This window comes from Thrips palmi, unplaced genomic scaffold, assembly GCF_012932325.1.
Source record: "Thrips palmi isolate BJ-2018 unplaced genomic scaffold, TpBJ-2018v1 HiC_scaffold_12, whole genome shotgun sequence".
In the NCBI taxonomy this organism is placed as follows: Eukaryota; Metazoa; Arthropoda; class Insecta; order Thysanoptera; family Thripidae; genus Thrips; species Thrips palmi.
The window spans coordinates 7,214,434-7,232,262 of NW_023144623.1; the positions used below are offsets into that span (position 1 = coordinate 7,214,434).

General features: G+C 59.8%; 1 long non-coding RNA gene across 1 annotated transcript in view; it reads right to left on the reverse strand.

Annotated features, from left to right (window-relative positions):
* The window catches only part of LOC117640719, a 73,292-nt gene extending 59,490 nt beyond the window's left edge, over positions 1–13,802 (reverse strand). The window contains exon 1 of the long non-coding RNA XR_004587449.1: positions 13,572–13,802. This is a non-coding gene — a long non-coding RNA (uncharacterized LOC117640719). The remainder of the gene's footprint in view (positions 1–13,571) is intronic.
* Positions 13,803–17,829: the final 4,027 nt, after the last annotated feature.

The window sequence follows — 17,829 nt, forward strand, 5'->3', positions numbered from 1 at the left end:
CGGCGACCTTCACGGCGTCCGCCCAGACGCCGCGACTGCACAGGTACTCGCCGTGATAGCAGCGATAAGGGGAATGCCTCAGCCGCTTGAGCATAATTTGCATCCACAGCGTCTTTCTCTGTCCGGACGGCCCTCTCTCTCTCTCTCTCTCTCTCTCTCTCTCTCTCTCTCTCTCTCTCTCTCTCTCTCTCTCTCTCTCTCAGTCTCTCTATCCCGGCTAAGGAGGAGGTGCCGCCACTGTAAACACGCACACACACACTGTTTTCACGCTTCCATACACGAGTGCACAAAAACGCGCACGCGCACACACACATGCACACACGACACATACACACACACTTGCATATGCATGAGGACAGTGTGCTGCACACGTGCATAGCGCCCCAATCCTCTGGAGGGCCTTCTTCCGGGGGGATCCTTCTTGGTTCATTACCTCTCTCTCTCTCACACACACACACAAACACACACTCCTCCTCCAGGCTACCACCACCACCGCCACCATTCGGGGGGGGGGGGGGTCTCTCTCTCTCTCTCCAGCCCAACTTGTCCTCCCCGCATGTTTGATTGATGGCCCGTCGACCCCGTGTTCGCGGATGGGGAAGCTTTTGCCGTGTGGCAGCGCTCATGGCACGGTGCGCTCCCTCACACAGAGAGGACAAAAAAGCGTTTCACCGTGTTGGTCACCATCATCGTTCCGGCCGCGGTGTCATTGGTTTGCCGAGGTTGGCACTTCTGCCCCCGCGGTGTGGCGGCTTTTTTGGAGGCACGTGACGCGGGGAGCGGATTCAGCGAGAATTCCGGGAGGGATTCCATCATTTCCGGGCAGGCGAGGCGCGGCGCGGTGACAGCGGTCCAGCGCCGCGAGCAGGCAACCAGAGCGCCCCTTCCATCTAATCATTCTAAGCCGGCCGGCTGAGCGGGCAGCGGCAGAGCCAGGCAGAGCCAGGCAGAGCCAGGCAGAGCCAGGCAGGGCACCGCGCCTGCCTCTCCAGGATGATTCCACCCCTCTCTCTCTTTCTCTGGCTTTTGCGCCGAGAGCGCCGCGAGGGCGAGACAGACAGAGCGACGCTGGCCCTCTTGCCGCCACCACCGGCGAGCCCCGCGGAGAAGAAGTGGCTCGCCTACTTAGAGAGAAATCACACCACTAACGAGCCCCGCTGCAGGGCCCCTCTTTTTCCTCCGCGCCGCCCCGCGCCGCCCCACCCCGTTTTGGCGCGGTGGCCCCCCGACACCCCCATGCATACCCAATAGGCTGCTTGGCATAGGGACCCTCTTTCTTCTGCCACCCTGCTCCCTTCGGCTCCCTTCGGCTCCCTTCTCAGTGGCCTGGCCGGGCCTGGCCGCCAGCAGGCCGATCCCGAAGCACCTCTCCGTCGCTCTGTCTCTCTCGCACCCGCACGGAGCGCCCCTCGAGTGCGAGGGAGACAGAGCACCGTTTCGGGACCAACCTGCTGCCCCGCCGTGGCCCCGCTCCGCTCGGCTCGGCTCCCCCGCAGCATGAGTCAATGTTCCGCATAGCGAATCCAGGGGGTAGCAGGGCGTAGCCTGCTGGCTCAAGCCTCTCTCTCGCACTCGCGGGGCGTCCCGCGGGGTGCGAGAGAGGCCGACCAAGGGCGTGCCCGCATCCAGCAGGTTGCCTTCCGTGGCGGCGGCCCCGGCGCTCCCCTCGGCATCCTGCTCCTGCTCCACCACCTCAATACCCAGGAGCCCACTTCCAAAGACTGTTGGAACGGGCGGGCCGGCGGGCCGAAGCATAACAGCGGAACGAAAACTCTCGACCCCGTCCCCCATCCCTCCCTCTCTCGCTCCATCTCACTCCCTCTTGTCCCAGTGCCGTGCCGAGTCACCACGGCAGCAACGAGGGTCCAGACGCCGCGGAGCCAGAAAGGGTAAGTTGAAAGCTTTACCGCCGTCTGACTCTGGGCCTCTGCCTCCGTTTGGCTGTGCCGGCTGTGCTGGCTGTGCTGGCTGTGCTGGCTGTCCCTCACGGGCTCGCTTTGCTTGGCTAGCTTGGCTTTGCCGCGGCAGGTTTACTATGTCTCTCTCGCCGCGCGAGTGCGACAGAGACAGCGACGGAAGCAGCCGGCGGTGGCTGGCGGTGGCTGGCGGTGGCGCACTGCACTGCCCGGGGCGGCCCGGCACGCCATGCGGCACGCCATGCGGCACGCAGGCCAGGCAAGCCAGCCACTCGGCAAATTAATTAAAATACATTCAGAGTTGGAGGTGAGGTTACTGTGCGCAGAGAGCGGAGTTTGAACGTTCCGACAACGGAGAATAGGTCCGTGTTGGGTTGGAACCTCGTCGGGGTTCACCCGCTTTTTTGGCGCGTTGGACACGAGAAATAATAAAGGTTCTCTCGAGGGGAAAAAATTGTTTGTCCTTGATTCTTTTCTTCTCGGTGCCCTGCTGGTCCATACATCACACGCGGGGCAACGCGTCACCGGAGTTCCGAGCGAGCGAGCGAGAGAGAGAGAGAGAGAGAGAGAGAGAGAGAGAGAGAGAGAGAGCGCCTTGTCCGGCCGGCCGACCTGTACGCGCGGTCACACTCAAGTTCCGGCCGCACTCGGGTTGGGCCGCACTCTCCCGGAATCAGGAGAAACTTCTTTCCTTTCCGCGTCCCGCTCGGCCCGGCAGCCCCGCCCCAACAACTAGTCCGAAGTGACACACGGAGCAGCGAAGCAGGACGTGAGGGCCACAATGAGTCCTGGACGAGTCCTGGAAGCAGTTCGCATCGAGTGGAGTGGGCGGCAGCCAGACCAATGGGCCATCTCCCAGGGGGGAGTCTATACGGGTTTCGTCGCTCTGTCTCTCTCGCACCCCTGGAGAACGCCCCGCGGATGGGAGAGACGACTGCTGAGAGCAGCCCGCCACCCGCGAGGCCAAGGACCTGTTATACTTTCCGGTCCCCGCTTCAAAAGGATAACATTCCTTTTTTCGGCCGATTTTGTCGTATCATTCGATCAACAGTGGCCCTCCCTACACATCCAACGTGGCACTGCTTTTTCGCCACACACACTGTAACCCCACACCGAGGCCACGCAGCCAATCACGAAATTCGCCTCCAAAGCTAAATCGAGCCCACGGTGCATCGGGCTATCGTTGACTGCTCGTGAGAGACGAGCCCCGACCCGGCCCGGGGGTAGTAGCGCCGCGGTGCCGCGGCTCCGCTAGGATCGGATCGGGTCACCCTGTGTACCGAGCGCCGAAGGCCGAAATCGGAGCCCCGCGCTGTAGCCTGGCTGGGCGGCCGGGGCTGAAGCAGGCCGGGGCTGAAGCAGGCCGGAGCAGGCTAGGCCGGCAGCAGACGGCACACATCATTCAGCCAGCCGGCTGATTCCGCTGCCTGTCGTCGCTCTCTTTCTCTCTCTCTCGCACTCGCAGGGCGTGCCTAGGGCAGCGGTTCTCAACCTTTCTCGGCTCGCGACCCCAAATTTGTAGCCAAAAATTTCCGCGACCCCCAGGAAAAGTTTCGCGACCCCACGGGACCCCTCCTTTAGCATGCCACTGCGTCTGATCCGAGGCGGGCATTTTGCTCCCTCAACGGGCAATTGGTCTTTGGACCTTCCTTTAGCATGCCTCTGTTACGGAGTGCGATTATCAGTCTTAGTTTGGGAGCAGTATTGTCTCAAAGTTGGCCAAAACGCTCAGAAATGTCTTAAAAAAATCATGTTTTGGGTCGATTTTAAGCAGCCACTGCGTCTGATCCGAGGCGGGCATTTTGCGCCCTCAACGGGCAATTGTTCTTTGGACCTTCCTTTAGCATGCCTCTGTTACGGAATGCGATTATCAGTCTTAGTTTGGGAGCAGTATTGTCTCAAAGTTGACCAAAACAGGCACAACGATTTTTCAAAGACATTTCTGAGCGTTTCGGCCAACTTTGAGACAATACTGCTCCCAAACTAAGACTGATAATCACACTCCGTAACAAAGGCATGCTAAAAGAAGGTCCAAAGACCAATTGCCCGTTGAAGGAGGACGAAATACCGCCTCGGGTCAGACGCAGTGGCTGCTTAAAATAGGCCCAAAACACGATTTTTCAAAGACATTTCTGACCGTTTTGGTAAACTTTGAGACAATACTGCTCCCAAACTAAGACTGATAATCACACTCCGTAACAAAGGCATGCTAAAGGAAGGTTCAAAGACCAATTGCCGGTTGAGGGAGCAAAATGCCCGCCTCGGATCAGACGCAGTGGCTGCTTAAAATCGGCCCAAAACACGACCCCAGCTACCTCGCCGCGACCCCTTAAAATTTTTTCGCGACCCCACTTGGGGTCGCGACCCTAAGGTTGAGAACCACTGGCCTAGGGTGTGCGAGAGAGACGGAGCGATGAAGCCCATCGATTGGCACAGTGGGCCGGATACTCATTCGGCGGGTCACGGCCGCAGGGCCGCCGGGCCGCCACCTACATGCAGGATGCCAGTGGTCACCGCGAGCGGCTCGCGTGCGGCTCGCCTGGCGTGCCGTGGCGTGCCGGCGCCAGTGACGCGGCACGCGGCGTGACCCAGTGCCCCAGAGCCGGGCAGGCCGGGCCGGGCAGGCCGGTCCTCCAAGGCGTGTGCCTACTTGTTGCGTGCGGGGCGGGCCGGGCCGGCGCGGCGTGCACTTGCACTGCATGCCGGCCGTGATGGTGTTTGAACGGCGGCGACGTGTCGGCCCCGGTGATCGATGACGACGTGTCCAGCGGGGGCGTCGCGGGTCAGCGCGCGGCGCGCCCAGGAGGCCGTCGGGGAGGCCCCCCGGGGGGCCGCCCTGGGGGGCCGGCAGTGCGAGGGCGTGGCGCGGTGGGGGGCCCAAGCCTCGGCCCAAGCCGGAAGGGCTGCCAGACCGCCGGGGTGGACAGGCAGGGCGCGGTCTGAGCTCTACATTCGCCCACCGCAAAAACTTTGTCGTCGTTGACTTCATCAAGTCCTTGGACGACGTCATCAAGTCCTTGAACGACGTCATCGAGTCCTTGGACGACGTCATCAAGTTCCTGGACGTCACCAAGCCCTGCCCTTGAATGACGTCATCGAGTCCTTGGGCCTTGGGATAACGTCATCAGTATTTGAACGACAGTGGAGGCAGTGGTGGTGGTCGCGCGCAGAGCTGGGCCCGGCGCGGCACTCCCAGCCAGCCCGAAGCGCGGCCCAGAGCGCAAAGGGCCCTCCCTTTGCAATTAGTCGTGTAGCGAACGCTACACTGTAACGCAGCCCGCCTGAGGGCACCGGAGGGGTGCAAACTTCACGAGTTCGAGTGCGCTTCATGAGTGGGAGAGAGACAGAGCGACGGAGGGACACTTCGGCATCAGTCAGCAGCAGTGCGCCGCGCTGCTTGTCTGTGTAAAGCTTTTTATTTTTGTATTTGGCTGTACGCGCGCGGCGAGCCCTTCAGGCTGCCACCGCCCTGCGGGGGCCGAGCCTGGGGGGCCGAGCCTGGGGGGCCGAGCCTTGGGGGCCGAGCCTCTGCCCCGAGTCACCTATCTCAATTTGAACCCCTTCCGGCGGGGCGGCGCCGCGCTGTGGGCTGTGCACACCTGCCGGGAGTTGGCAAAACTTATTCATTAACAGTCCGTCGGGGGGGAGGGGGGCTGTCCGGCTGTGAGCTGCGCCCCCGTGGGGCGTCGAGGCCCGCCGACCCGCGCGGCGCTGCCGAAGAAACGCCTTGGCCGCGGCTCGGCCACGCCCTGCTCGATGCACGACGCCGCGACAGCAAGGCGGTTAAGCGGAAGCGCTGCCGCCGTTGCTTATTTATACATTCTTCTACCATTTTCGTTTTGTTCGACTGCATTTCTCTTATTTTTTTTGCGCGCGGTCTCGTTTATCTTTGTCGCCGTTCCCGACCGCCGCGCGCGTCTCCCGCCAAAGGTTGCCGCTGCCGCTCTGAAAGCCAGCGGGGCTCCGTCGCGCCGTCTCTCTCGCACCGACGGAGACGAAGCGACGACAGCGCCGTTCGGAACCACCCCCCTGGGGCTGGAGGTGCATTGGAAGCAGCCACAATGTTGCTTCTTTTTAATGACTCTGCGATCCAAGTTGGCCGCCGAGACGGAGGCCGCGCTGCCGCGCCAAGAGAATGGACGCCGCACAGTGGGCCAGAAGCCGGTGGAGGCGGCCAAAACTCTAGACGCGTTGTGAGCTCCAGAGTCGCTAAATGGGACTCGAACCGAACGTGTGACCCCACCAATGGATTCCTCGTTCGGAGAGCTATCCATTGGTGGGGTCACACGTTCGGTTCGAGTCCCATTTAGCGACTCTGGAGCTCAAAACGCGTCTAGAGTTTTGGCCGCCTCCACCGGCTTCTGGCCCACTGTGCGCCGGAGGAGTTACACTGTTACCGGAGCCTGAGATTTCCAGCGTCGGTGGCCGAGGAAACTAGACCCGGTGAGAGGCAGGAAGACTTGGGGAAGGGGGAGGGGGGAAGCCTCGCCATCATTGTGTTGTGCTGCAGGGACCCGGGCCACGGAGAACCCCGCCCCACCCCGTTACTTTTACCTGCGAGAAGGAGTTTCTGGTTGGTCCATTTATAAAGGAGGTCGCGGAGTCGTGACGCGGTGACGTCACAGCGCGGCGGGAACGCCATTCGCCTTTGTGTTTCGCCGTTCCGCGCGATTCGACTCAGAGACCGAACCGAACCCGGCGGGGGGCACACCTCCAATAGACATTTTCGTTCTTGTTTTTGTTTCGTCAAGTTTTTTCGTTAGTTTCTATTTGACTACCGGCTGCTCGGTCCCCCGACGGATAAACTCCGGGCGGGCAAACTAGCTAGCTGTTTCTCGCCGGGCAAATCTCTCCGCGGCGCCGCACCGTCCCGAGCGCGTCTCGCCGCCCCGAAATAGAGCGCTCGCAGCCAGCACACTGAGAGTCGTCCTCGTCGCTCTGTCCCTCCCTCTCTCGCTCTCACGGGGCGTTGGGTGCGAGAGAGACAGAGCGATGAAGACGACTCTCGGAATCAGTCTGCAGTGGCGCGGCACGGCGCGGTGCGGCACCGCCCCCTCTAGTTTGCATAACTTAAGAATCAACTTTGCGAGTAAACTTGGCCTCATCGACAATAAATTCATGGTCGCTGCACGTCCAGTGGAGTAGCATCTGCTCGTCCGACACACACACTCACACTCACACACACAAGCAAACACACACCCCGGTGCACTGTCGTCCAGCAGCAGCCAAGGAGGGAAATGTTAGTGACTCACGGGCTGTACGGCACGGCCTTCTTTAAACATTTTTTAGCAGATGATACCTTCACCACACTTGAAACATACTTAAAAATACTGTACACATGAAGGTGTCAGCGTGCTTTTACTCTCGAGTCCAGAAACCAAGCGCGTATCCTAACAATATAATAGGGGCTGGCCGCCGGGGCGGGCTGGTGTGTCTGGCTGGCTGGCTGGCGGTGAGGCGCAGCCTGCGCGGGCAATGGCACCCCCTCCCCCCCCCCCCCCGCGCGCGCGACGGCCCGCGCGCAACATTGACAATCCCTCTCCGCCTGCCACGTCTCAAAGGGTGGGTGACTCGGGCAGACCTCGGCTCTGCTCAGCTCGTGCCGGCTTCGGCGCCAGCTCGGCCTCGTTCGTTGAATGAGATTTTAAGAACTATCTTTGGAATGAGCCCATACTAATGAGCCCAGAAGAAAACCAAACGAGTATCATCTGCTTTCATTAAGGTTCGTTGAATGAGATTTTTTGTTTGCCGTATACGGCTTTTGGTCTGCCTCATACGGTTTTTGATTTGCCGCATACGGTTTTTTGTTTGCCGTATACGGCTTTTGGTCTGCCTCATACGGTTTTTGATTTGCCGCATACGGTTTTTTGTTTGCCGTATACGGCTTTTGGTCTGCCTCATACGGTTTTTGATTTGCCGCATACGGTTTTTTGTTTGCCGTATACGGCTTTTGGTCTGCCTCATACGGTTTTTGATTTGCCGCATACGGTTTTTTGTTTGCCGTATACGGCTTTTGGTCTGCCTCATACGGTTTTTGATTTGCCGCATACGGTTTTTTGTTTGCGTATACGGCTTTTGGTCTGCCTCATACGGTTTTTGATTTGCCGCATACGGTTTTTTGTTTGCCGTATACGGCTTTTGGTCTGCCTCATACGGTTTTTGATTTGCCGCATACGGTTTTTTGTTTGCCGTATACGGCTTTTGGTCTGCCTCATACGGTTTTTGATTTGCCGCATACGGTTTTTTGTTTGCCGTATACGGCTTTTGGTCTGCCTCATACGGTTTTTGATTTGCCGCATACGGTGTTTTGTTTGCCGTATACGGCTTTTGGTCTGCCTCACGGTTTTTGATTTGCCGCATACGGTTTTTTGTTTGCCGTATACGGCTTTTGGTCTGCCTCATACGGTTTTTGATTTGCCGCATACGGTTTTTTGTTTGCCGTATACGGCTTTTGGTCTGCCTCATACGGTTTTTGATTTGCCGCATACGGTTTTTTGTTTGCCGTATACGGCTTTTGGTCTGCCTCATACGGTTTTTGATTTGCCGCATACGGTTTTTTGTTTGCCGTATACGGCTTTTGGTCTGCCTCATACGGTTTTTGATTTGCCGCATACGGTTTTTTGTTTGCCGTATACGGCTTTTGGTCTGCCTCATACGGTTTTTGATTTGCCGCATACGGTTTTTTGTTTGCCGTATACGGCTTTTGGTCTGCCTCATACGGTTTTTGATTTGCCGCATACGGTTTTTTGTTTGCGTATACGGCTTTTGGTCTGCCTCATACGGTTTTTGATTTGCCGCATACGGTTTTTTGTTTGCCGTACACGGCTTTTGGTCTGCCTCATACGGTTTTTGATTTGCCGCATACGGTTTTTTGTTTGCCGTATACGGCTTTTGGTCTGCCTCATACGGTTTTTGATTTGCCGCATACGGTTTTTTGTTTGCCGTATACGGCTTTTGGTCTGCCTCATACGGTTTTTGGTCTGCCTCATACGGTTTTTGATTTGCCGCATACGGTTTTTTGTTTGCGTATACGGTTTTTGGTCTGCCTCATACGGTTTTTGATTTGCCGCATACGGTTTTTTGTTTGCCGTATACGGCTTTTGGTCTGCCTCATACGGTTTTTGATTTGCCGCATACGGTTTTTTGTTTGCCGTATACGGCTTTTGGTCTGCCTCATACGGTTTTTGATTTGCCGCATACGGTTTTTTGTTTGCCGTTTACGGCTTTTGGTCTGCCTCATACGGTTTTTGATTTGCCGCATACGGTTTTTGTTTGCCGTACACGGCTTTTGGTCTGCCTCATACGGTTTTTGATTTGCCGCATACGGTTTTTTGTTTGCCGTATACGGCTTTTGGTCTGCCTCATACGGTTTTTGGTCTGCCTCATACGGTTTTTGATTTGCCGCATACGGTTTTTTGTTTGCGTATACGGCTTTTGGTCTGCCTCATACGGTTTTTGATTTGCCGCATACGGTTTTTTGTTTGCCGTATACGGCTTTTGGTCTGCCTCATACGGTTTTTGATTTGCCGCATACGGTTTTTTGTTTGCCGTATACGGCTTTTGGTCTGCCTCATACGGTTTTTGATTTGCCGCATACGGTTTTTTGTTTGCCGTATACGGCTTTTGGTCTGCCTCGTACGGTTTTTGATTTGCCGCATACGGTTTTTTGTTTGCGTATACGGCTTTTGGTCTGCCTCATACGGTTTTTGATTTGCCGCATACGGTTTTTTGTTTGCCGTACACGGCTTTTGGTCTGCCTCATACGGTTTTTGATTTGTCGCATACGGTTTTTTGTTTGCCGTATACGGCTTTTGGTCTGCCTCATACGGTTTTTGATTTGCCGCATACGGTTTTTTGTTTGCCGTATACGGCTTTTGGTCTGCCTCATACGGTTTTTGATTTGCCGCATACGGTTTTTAGCAAATGATACCTTCACCACACTTGAAACATACTTAAAAATACTGTACACATGAAGGTGTCAGCGTGCTTTTACTCTCGAGTCCAGAAACCAAGCGCGTATCCTAACAATATAATAGGGGCTGGCCGCCGGGGCGGGCTGGTGTGTCTGGCTGGCTGGCTGGCGGTGAGGCGCAGCCTGCGCGGGCAATGGCACCCCCTCCCCCCCCCCGCGCGCGCGACGGCCCGCGCGCAACATTGACAATCCCTCTCCGCCTGCCACGTCTCAAAGGGTGGGTGACTCGGGCAGACCTCGGCTCTGCTCAGCTCGTGCCGGCTTCGGCGCCAGCTCGGCCTCGTTCGTTGAATGAGATTTTAAGAACTATCTTTGGAATGAGCCCATACTAATGAGCCCAGAAGAAAACCAAACGAGTATCATCTGCTTTCATTAACGTTCGTTGAATGAGATTTTTTCTTTTTAGCAGATGATACCTTCACACTTGAAACATACTTAAAACTACTATACACAAATGAAGGTGTCAGCGTGCTTTTACTCTCGAGTCCAGAAACCAAGCGCGTATCCTAACAATAATATAATAGGGGCTGGCGGCCGGGGCGGGCTGGTGCGTGTGGCTTGCAATGAGGCGCAGCCTGCGCGGAATTCGACAATCCCTCCGCGGTACAGCGCCAGCGGCACCGGGCGTCAACAATGGCACCTCCTCCTCGCATTGACAATCCCTCCCCGCCTGCCACGGCGCGGAGTATCGCGCAACAATGCCTCCCGATTCGGCCCGGCCTGGGGCGCTCGCTGGGGCTCGGCGGCGTGCGGTGCAAGCCACAGCTCGGCACGGCTAGTACCAACACCGGCCAGCTCACTCGGGTCTGTGTATTTTGTTTCATACACAATTTTAAATACTATCTTTGGAATGATCCCGCGTACTACCCCGTATAAGAAAACCAAACGAGTATCATCTGCTTTCATTAACGTTCGTTGAATGAGATTTTTTTTTCCCTTTTCGCCTCTCTGGTCCCGAGTGACTTAGTCGCCTCCATACGTCACGTTTACCGTCTCGGAAGCGGCAAGAGGGGCGGAAGCGAGATTGGCGGTGGCGTGGCGTGGCGCGGCGTGGCGGCACAGCTGTGGCGGTGGCGGCGTGGCCGTGGCGGCGGCAGTGGACACACCGCCAGGCCAAGGCGAGGCGAGGCAAGGTGGGGTGGCAAGAGATAAGGCCGACATGCAGGACGACATGGAGAAAGTTGCGGTGCAGGCGCGGGAGGCACAACACGCCGCCGAGTCGCCGGGGCCCTCGGCAGCCCTCAGCACTCCGCCGAGTGCATGCATGCTGACGTCGCCGACGTCGCCGGCGACGCTTCTCCCTGCATCAATTTCACGCTCAGCGGCGCTCAATTTCGGCTTCCCTTTTCGGCGCGCTTTGCTGCTTTTGGAGCGAGCGGTACGGAAACGCGACAACGCCAAGTGGGGCGCCGCACAGTGGGTCAGAAGGCGACTGGTGCAGGCGGCCAAAACTCCGGACGCGTTTTGAGCTCCAGAGTCGCTAAATGGGACTCGAACCGACCGTGTGACCCCACCAATGGATTCCTCGTTCGGAGAGCAATCCGTTGGTGGGGTCACACGTTCGGGTCGAGTCCCATTTAGTGACTCTGGAGCTCAAAACGCGACCGGGATTTTGGCCGCCTCCACCGGTCCTCCGGCCCACTGTGCGCGCGGTGCGCGGTCGTCGCGTGTCCGAGGGGCCGGGGCCGAGGGGCCGAGGGGGACACGGCGGGCACGTCAAGGAGGCCCAGAGCAGCGCCGTGCCGGCCGAGCCCACCAAGGGGCTGAAGGTCAGCGAAGGCCACCGCAGCAGGAAGGGCGAGAGAGGACGACAGTCCAAAGGACGCGGGGCGCCGCCAGACCGCCGCAGAATCTCCTCGTTGTCTTGCTATTGCTTCCCGGAAGCTCTCCCGGTACTCGAGTCTCGTCCTCCCCATCATCCTCGGCCGCCCCGCCCCGCCCCGCCCCGCCCCGGCCGGTCCCACCTCGAGAGGCGGGTTGAGGAGAGTGGAGGGTCGAATACGTCAGCGGGAATGCGGGGGTGGGGGCGGCGGGCGGGCTTTTAAAAGAGGGGGGGGCGTTGACGGCGTTGCACACGGACGGGCTGGACCGAGGCCGCACGAGCGACGAGCACCGCGTCGTCTGCTGGACGAGCCCTGCGGTGCCGCGCCCCTCGCTGCACTGCACAGTGGGCCAGAAGACGCCGCAGGCGGCCAAACGCGTTTTGAGCTCCGGAGTCGCAAATGAACGAGTGACCCCACCAATGAATTGCTGTACAAACGAGGAATCCATTGGTGGGGTCACACCGCGGGTCACACGCTCGCTTCGAGCCCCGATTAGTGACTCTGGAGCTCAAAACGCGCCCAGAGTTTTGGCCGCCTCCACCGAGTGCAGTGGCGGCGGCAATCTCGCCAACAGTGTAGGCCAGCCCGGAATGCGAGGCACACCGCGAGTCGAGCACAGCAGGCAGGCTGGGGCGTGTGGGGGCACGTCGCGCCACGCCGCGCCACGCCAAGGAACGCCCGCCGTGAAGGCACCCCGGTGGCAGCCCTGCGGTGCGGTTGCCTACCCAGCGCGGCGCTCAGACCAAATCCCCGCCGCAGCCACCGCGCGCCCTCGCTTATCGCCTCGCTCGGCGGCGACCCCCTCCCCCTCCCCTCCCCGCGGCCGCCCCTCGTCACTCGAAGACATGAGGGAGGAGAACGTAAAATGGTCGCAATGACGCGCGGGATATAAGGGCCGTGGGCAGGCGGGGCTGGCCGTGGGGGTGTGAAAAGGAGGCCGCACAGTGGGCCAGAAGACCGGTGGAGGCGGACAAAACTCTAGACGCGTTTTGAGTTCCAGAGTCGCTAAAAAGGACTCGAACCGAGCGTGTGACCCCACCAACGGCTTGCTCTCCGAACGAGGAATTCATTGGTGGGGTCACACGTTCGGTTCGAGGCCTGCTTAGCGACTCTGGAGCTAAACGCGTCTGGAGTTTAGACCGCCTGCGCCGATCTTCTGGCCCACTGTGGGTCGGGGGTATCCCGGCCTCGGCCACGCGTAGCAAGAATCAAGGCCAGGTCTTGCGTATTCCTCCAAATGCTCTCTCTCTCTCCCTCCTGATCCTCAGCCTCCCCGTCCCGATCATCCTCCCCCTCATGCAGCCCGTGCTGCCGCTCGGTATTCCTGATTGTCGCCGCCCGGCAGGCCACGCCAGGCCACGCCAGGCGAGAGGCTAAGCTTAGTCCGTATCTGCTATATTGATGGGGCAAGGAGGAGGGGGCGTGGCGGGGCGTGGCGGGGCGTAGGAATCACACGGCCCACGGCCAATCGACTGGAAAATGCAGGCCGTGGCGTGCCACTGCCGCGCCGTGCCGTGCCTTCGGCTATACGCTCTGCGCGGCTCTGCCCTGCAGCTAGCTCCACGGCTAGCCAGCCCTGCACATCACCCGCCATCCATATTCCGCGCGCACACACCAAACTGTTTCTTTTTTCCAGACCCGCCATTCTGCGCAACGATATATTTTTCCCCCTGGAGACCCGGCGTTTGTTTTTGCGAGTCTATGATTGCCACCGTTCGTCCAAAATTGTGTCCTCTAAAAGCACCTTTTGAAAAACCTAGGTTCTTACTGAAACTTTGCGCTGCTTTCGATTTGTTGTTGTTGTTTTGTCCCGCGTGTCGGTTCCCACGCCTCGCCGTCGGCACCGAGGTCGGCACGTACCTTGCGGGTGAGTGTTGATGCCGCTGTCCCGGTGTCGGTTCTCCTTTCCGCGTTGTCACTCGACGCCGTTTGACGCCGTCCGACGCCGCTTGCTGCCCGATCGACGCACTGGTCCTCCACGCACTCGTCCTCCACGCACTGGTCACTCCCGACAGTCGACAGCCCCGCGACGGCAGCGGACTAACGGGCCGCGCAGCGCGCGCTGCGTCCGGCCCAGCATGTTGCTGTGGCGGCCTGGCTGACCTGGCGGGTCCAGGACCACGGCGACCACGTCCGGACCGCGCCGTCGGCACTCAACCGGTGGACGGCGGCGACCATCGCCCGCCGGGCCGCACCGGGACGGGCCAGTCGTCCGCGCTCCGCACGCCGAGTGTAGGAGCACTGGCCAGGGTCGCGGCACGCCACGCCGCGCCGTGCCACGCCGCACCACGCCACGCGCTCGTGGAGGTCTGCCTGGCAGGGAGGCAGCAGGGGCGGCAGCGGCGACCCAGCTGGCCGCGAGAACCGGCACGGAGAGACTGAGCGCAGCGAGCGAGGCGGAGGCGCGGCACGCCGACCCCACCCCACCCCACCCCGCCGACGGCTGGCGGCGCACGGCCCCCCACCACCGCGCCCTCCCTCTAGGCCCGTTCCCATGACTACCTCACCAAATTCACCGGGGCGGAGGGCAAATTGGGAATGGGAGCGAGCCGGGCCGGGCCGGGCGGGGCTCGGCGGACAAGACACTGTGTCCGATAAGGCGTGTGTTCGAACCGCCGGACGACCCTTGCGCGCTGTCCTCACTGATTAGGGTCGCCATCGGCACCGGGACGTACCTTGCCGAAGCCCGGCCTTCCCCGCCCAGCGCCACTATCGCCCGCAAATTGGCGCTCGCCGTGCATTCGTTTAGTCGGCGGTCGTTGTGGCCGCGGCGGCAAGGGGGGCTGACTCCTATAATACTTCGTACACAGACCTATAATACTTGTATAATACCTATAATACTATAATCCATAATACCAAAAAATGCCGCACATTTAGTGCAGTTTCGGGTTCAAAATGAGAAAGTTTTGTAAAATTGTGGTGAACAGGCGTTCAGCGATTTTTAGACGGATCGTTAGAGTAAGAAAATGGCGCTAAGGCTGATGACAAGGTGCTGAGGCTCTTAAAGATGCGCGGTAGTATTTTGAGGCTCAGGAGCGCAAGCCGGAATCCTTGTTTTCAACTAACTTGCGTATTTCGGAAACCTTTGGTACACGGAAAACCACTTAAAACGACACAATTATCTAAATAAAATGTTCGGAATAATACCTATAATACTCTATAATACCTATAATATATAATACTTCGTACACGGTTCGGGAGAGTCAGCCCCCCTTGCCGCGGCGGCGGTTGTCGAGGTCCTGCTGATGGTCGCGGTCGCGGCAGTCGCGGTTTGGGGAGGAGCCCTTCCGTCTCTCTCTCTCTCGCACCTGTACGGGGCGCTCAATGAGTGCGAGAGAGAGAGAGAGAGACGGGGCGATGAAAGGGTGCCTCGGAATGAGGCGGCGGCAGCGCCATGGCAGCGCCGCGTACAGGGTTTTGTTTCCAACGACACGCCGCGAATTGGCGCGGAAGGAAGCGCGGGAAAGGCCATCCTCATTTCATTCTCCATTTTCCTGCGGTGGGGGCGCGGCGGGGCGGGGCGCGGTGGGGCGCGGCGGGGCGGCGAGGACGAAGGAATTCTGTATTTATTGGGGAATTGGATCGCGGGCGTACAAAAGGCGCCCCGCTGCTGTCCCTCTCTCTCGCTCTCGCTCCCTGGCCGACAGAGAGATTTCTTCTCCGTTTATTGGGCTTCCCTAAGGAAGTGGGAAAGACAAGGACGGCCTCTTTAGGGGGCGGAAGGGATGATCCGCTTCGGAAAATGGGCCTGGCGACTGCGGCTGGGGTTTTCGGCTGGAGGAACGGACCGCTGGGATGGGAGTTAGAAGTCACCGAAGTCACTCACCCAGCGCGCCCCGAAGGTGAGGCAGACCAGACAGCCTTCGCAGATGCAGTCTCAGACTCGAGCTCAGACTGCGTGCGGTGCGTTCCGGTTCTCCTGTGAATCGGAAATGCCTTCAAGTTGTGCTGCCTTGCGGTGCTTTACTTTCGCACCGACACCTCACTTTGCATAGTTCCGCAAGGGGGAGAATAAACGTTGAGAAAAGCATGCATGATGAGGGTTCGCCACATTCTGAAACTTTGACAAACAGGCGGCCGGGCCTGCGGGGCCCCAGTAGACTCTGCGGCCTTGCAGCCCCCCCCCCCCCCCCCCCGCCCCGGGGAAGGTGCGGCTCGAGACAAAGTTGCTGCTCAATTTGCAATTCATGGAGGATATCTCGCCCAATTCGTCATTTTTCATTATTTTCCCCCCTCGCACAGCCCGGCCGTGCGAACCGCGGCGAACCGCGTCCTCCCGGTTCCGGGCGCGGCAGACGGATTCCGCAAAGTCGTTTCGTCGCTCCTTCTCCGTCGCACTCGAGGCTCGGGCTCAAGTGTCAAGAGACAGACGCGGAACGCTTTTCGGAATCGCTCGGCAGGGCGTAGCCGCGGACCGTGGCGCGCTGATTTGAAAGGCAGCCCGGCTGTGTGAGTTGCAGTGCACCCCGTGCCGAGCCGAGCCGAGCCGTGCCGTGCCGCCGGAGGGCAGAGCGGCAGAGCCGGCAGAGCGGAGCGCCGAGGCGCACCACTGCAAGTGAAACACTTTCCATAACGGCATCAAGCAATGCGCATTTCGATGAACGATGAGGAGAGCGCGCGGCCGGAACGGCGAACATTTACCTTTACAGGCAGGGGAGCAAAGGGGGAGAGAGAGAGAGAGAGAGAGAGAGAGAGAGAGAGAGAGAGAGAGAGAGAGAGAGAGAGAGAGAGAGGAGGAGGAGGAGGAGGGAGAGAGAGAGACGTCGGGGGACGAGAAAAGATGGTCATATCGGGGCGACTCGGGCGACTGTATACTGTGGGGAGGCTTCGCGCGATGTGTCAGAAGGCGTTCGGATCTCCCTCCACCATATGCCCACTGCCAGTGCCTCGCAGTGCCGCATCACATGACACACGGCTCCACCCTCGAGACGGGGCGTGGTGGCGGCGGGCGGCGGGCGGCGCGGGGGGTGTTAGTTCGAGGGTGTCGCCCGGCCGGGAGAAGCGGAAGAGATATGGGCCGCGCTCCACCCTGATAAGAAACCCTCCCCCTCCCTTCTAGTGGTACTCTTGCGGTCGCTTGCGGTGGTGTGTTACAAAGACGACAGAGCTTGTGTGCGGTGTACACTGGACTGGCTGGGCTGGGCTGGGCGGGTACCGGGTTGCCATGAGACCGCGGCGCGCCCGCCGTCCCCGCCGTCGCCGTCCCCGAGGCCACGGGTGGACTCATCATGTCGGCATCCCCCTCCCCTCCCCTCCTTTCCCGGTCCCTCTAGTGTAGGGAACATTCTGGAGCAGGCGCGGCGCGGCGGCCCGACCGGCCCGGCATGGCGACGTATGCGTACGCATTTTCATTACTGAATCGCCCCGGGCCCCGGGGGATGTGAGTGGAGGGAGGGGAAGAATAAACACATGCTGTCGCCGAGATGTTGCGGTTCGGCGTGCCGTCGGCGTGCCGTCGGCGTGCCGTCGGTGTGATCGACCGCGTCGTTGTGGTGACGAATCGGTGTCGCGGCCTTGTCACTCGGCAGCGCGCCAGCCTCGGTCACCCTGTCGCTCTCGCACCCCTACGGAACGCCCCGTGAGTGCGAGGGAGACGGAGTGGCGGAGCGAGAGAGGCGATCTGGCTCCTCGCGGCGACGGCGACGGCGAGCGCCCGGGCCGCAGGCAGCACGCCGTGAACGTGTGTCCGGCGGCACGGCCTACTCCGAGTTCCGCAGGCGCTCCCATTGCCGTCTGCCGTCTCAAGATCTGAGGACGCTGGCGCCGACGCTGGCGGGGAGCCGCACAATCGCAGTTTCGCTTTGTGCTTTGAGTGTGTGTGTGTGTTTATGTCTGTCTGCTTCTCAGTGTGTGTCTGTGCGTCCAATGACGTCCATGCCGTGTCAGTGTGAGCACGTGAGAGAGTGTGTGTGCGGTGTGCGTCCGTGTGCTGTCGGCGCCCGCTTCCGCCGAAAGCGTGTTCCGAATTACCACGCCCTGGCCCTTGCCGCGCTGCCTTGCTCTTGCTGCCGCGCCCTCCCCGAACTCGCCCGGCCAGCCTTGCCCCTGTCCGCGGCGAGGCGCGCGGCCCAAAGCCCCGACCCGACTCGCCCCTCCCTCGCCTCGCCTTGCCGAGACT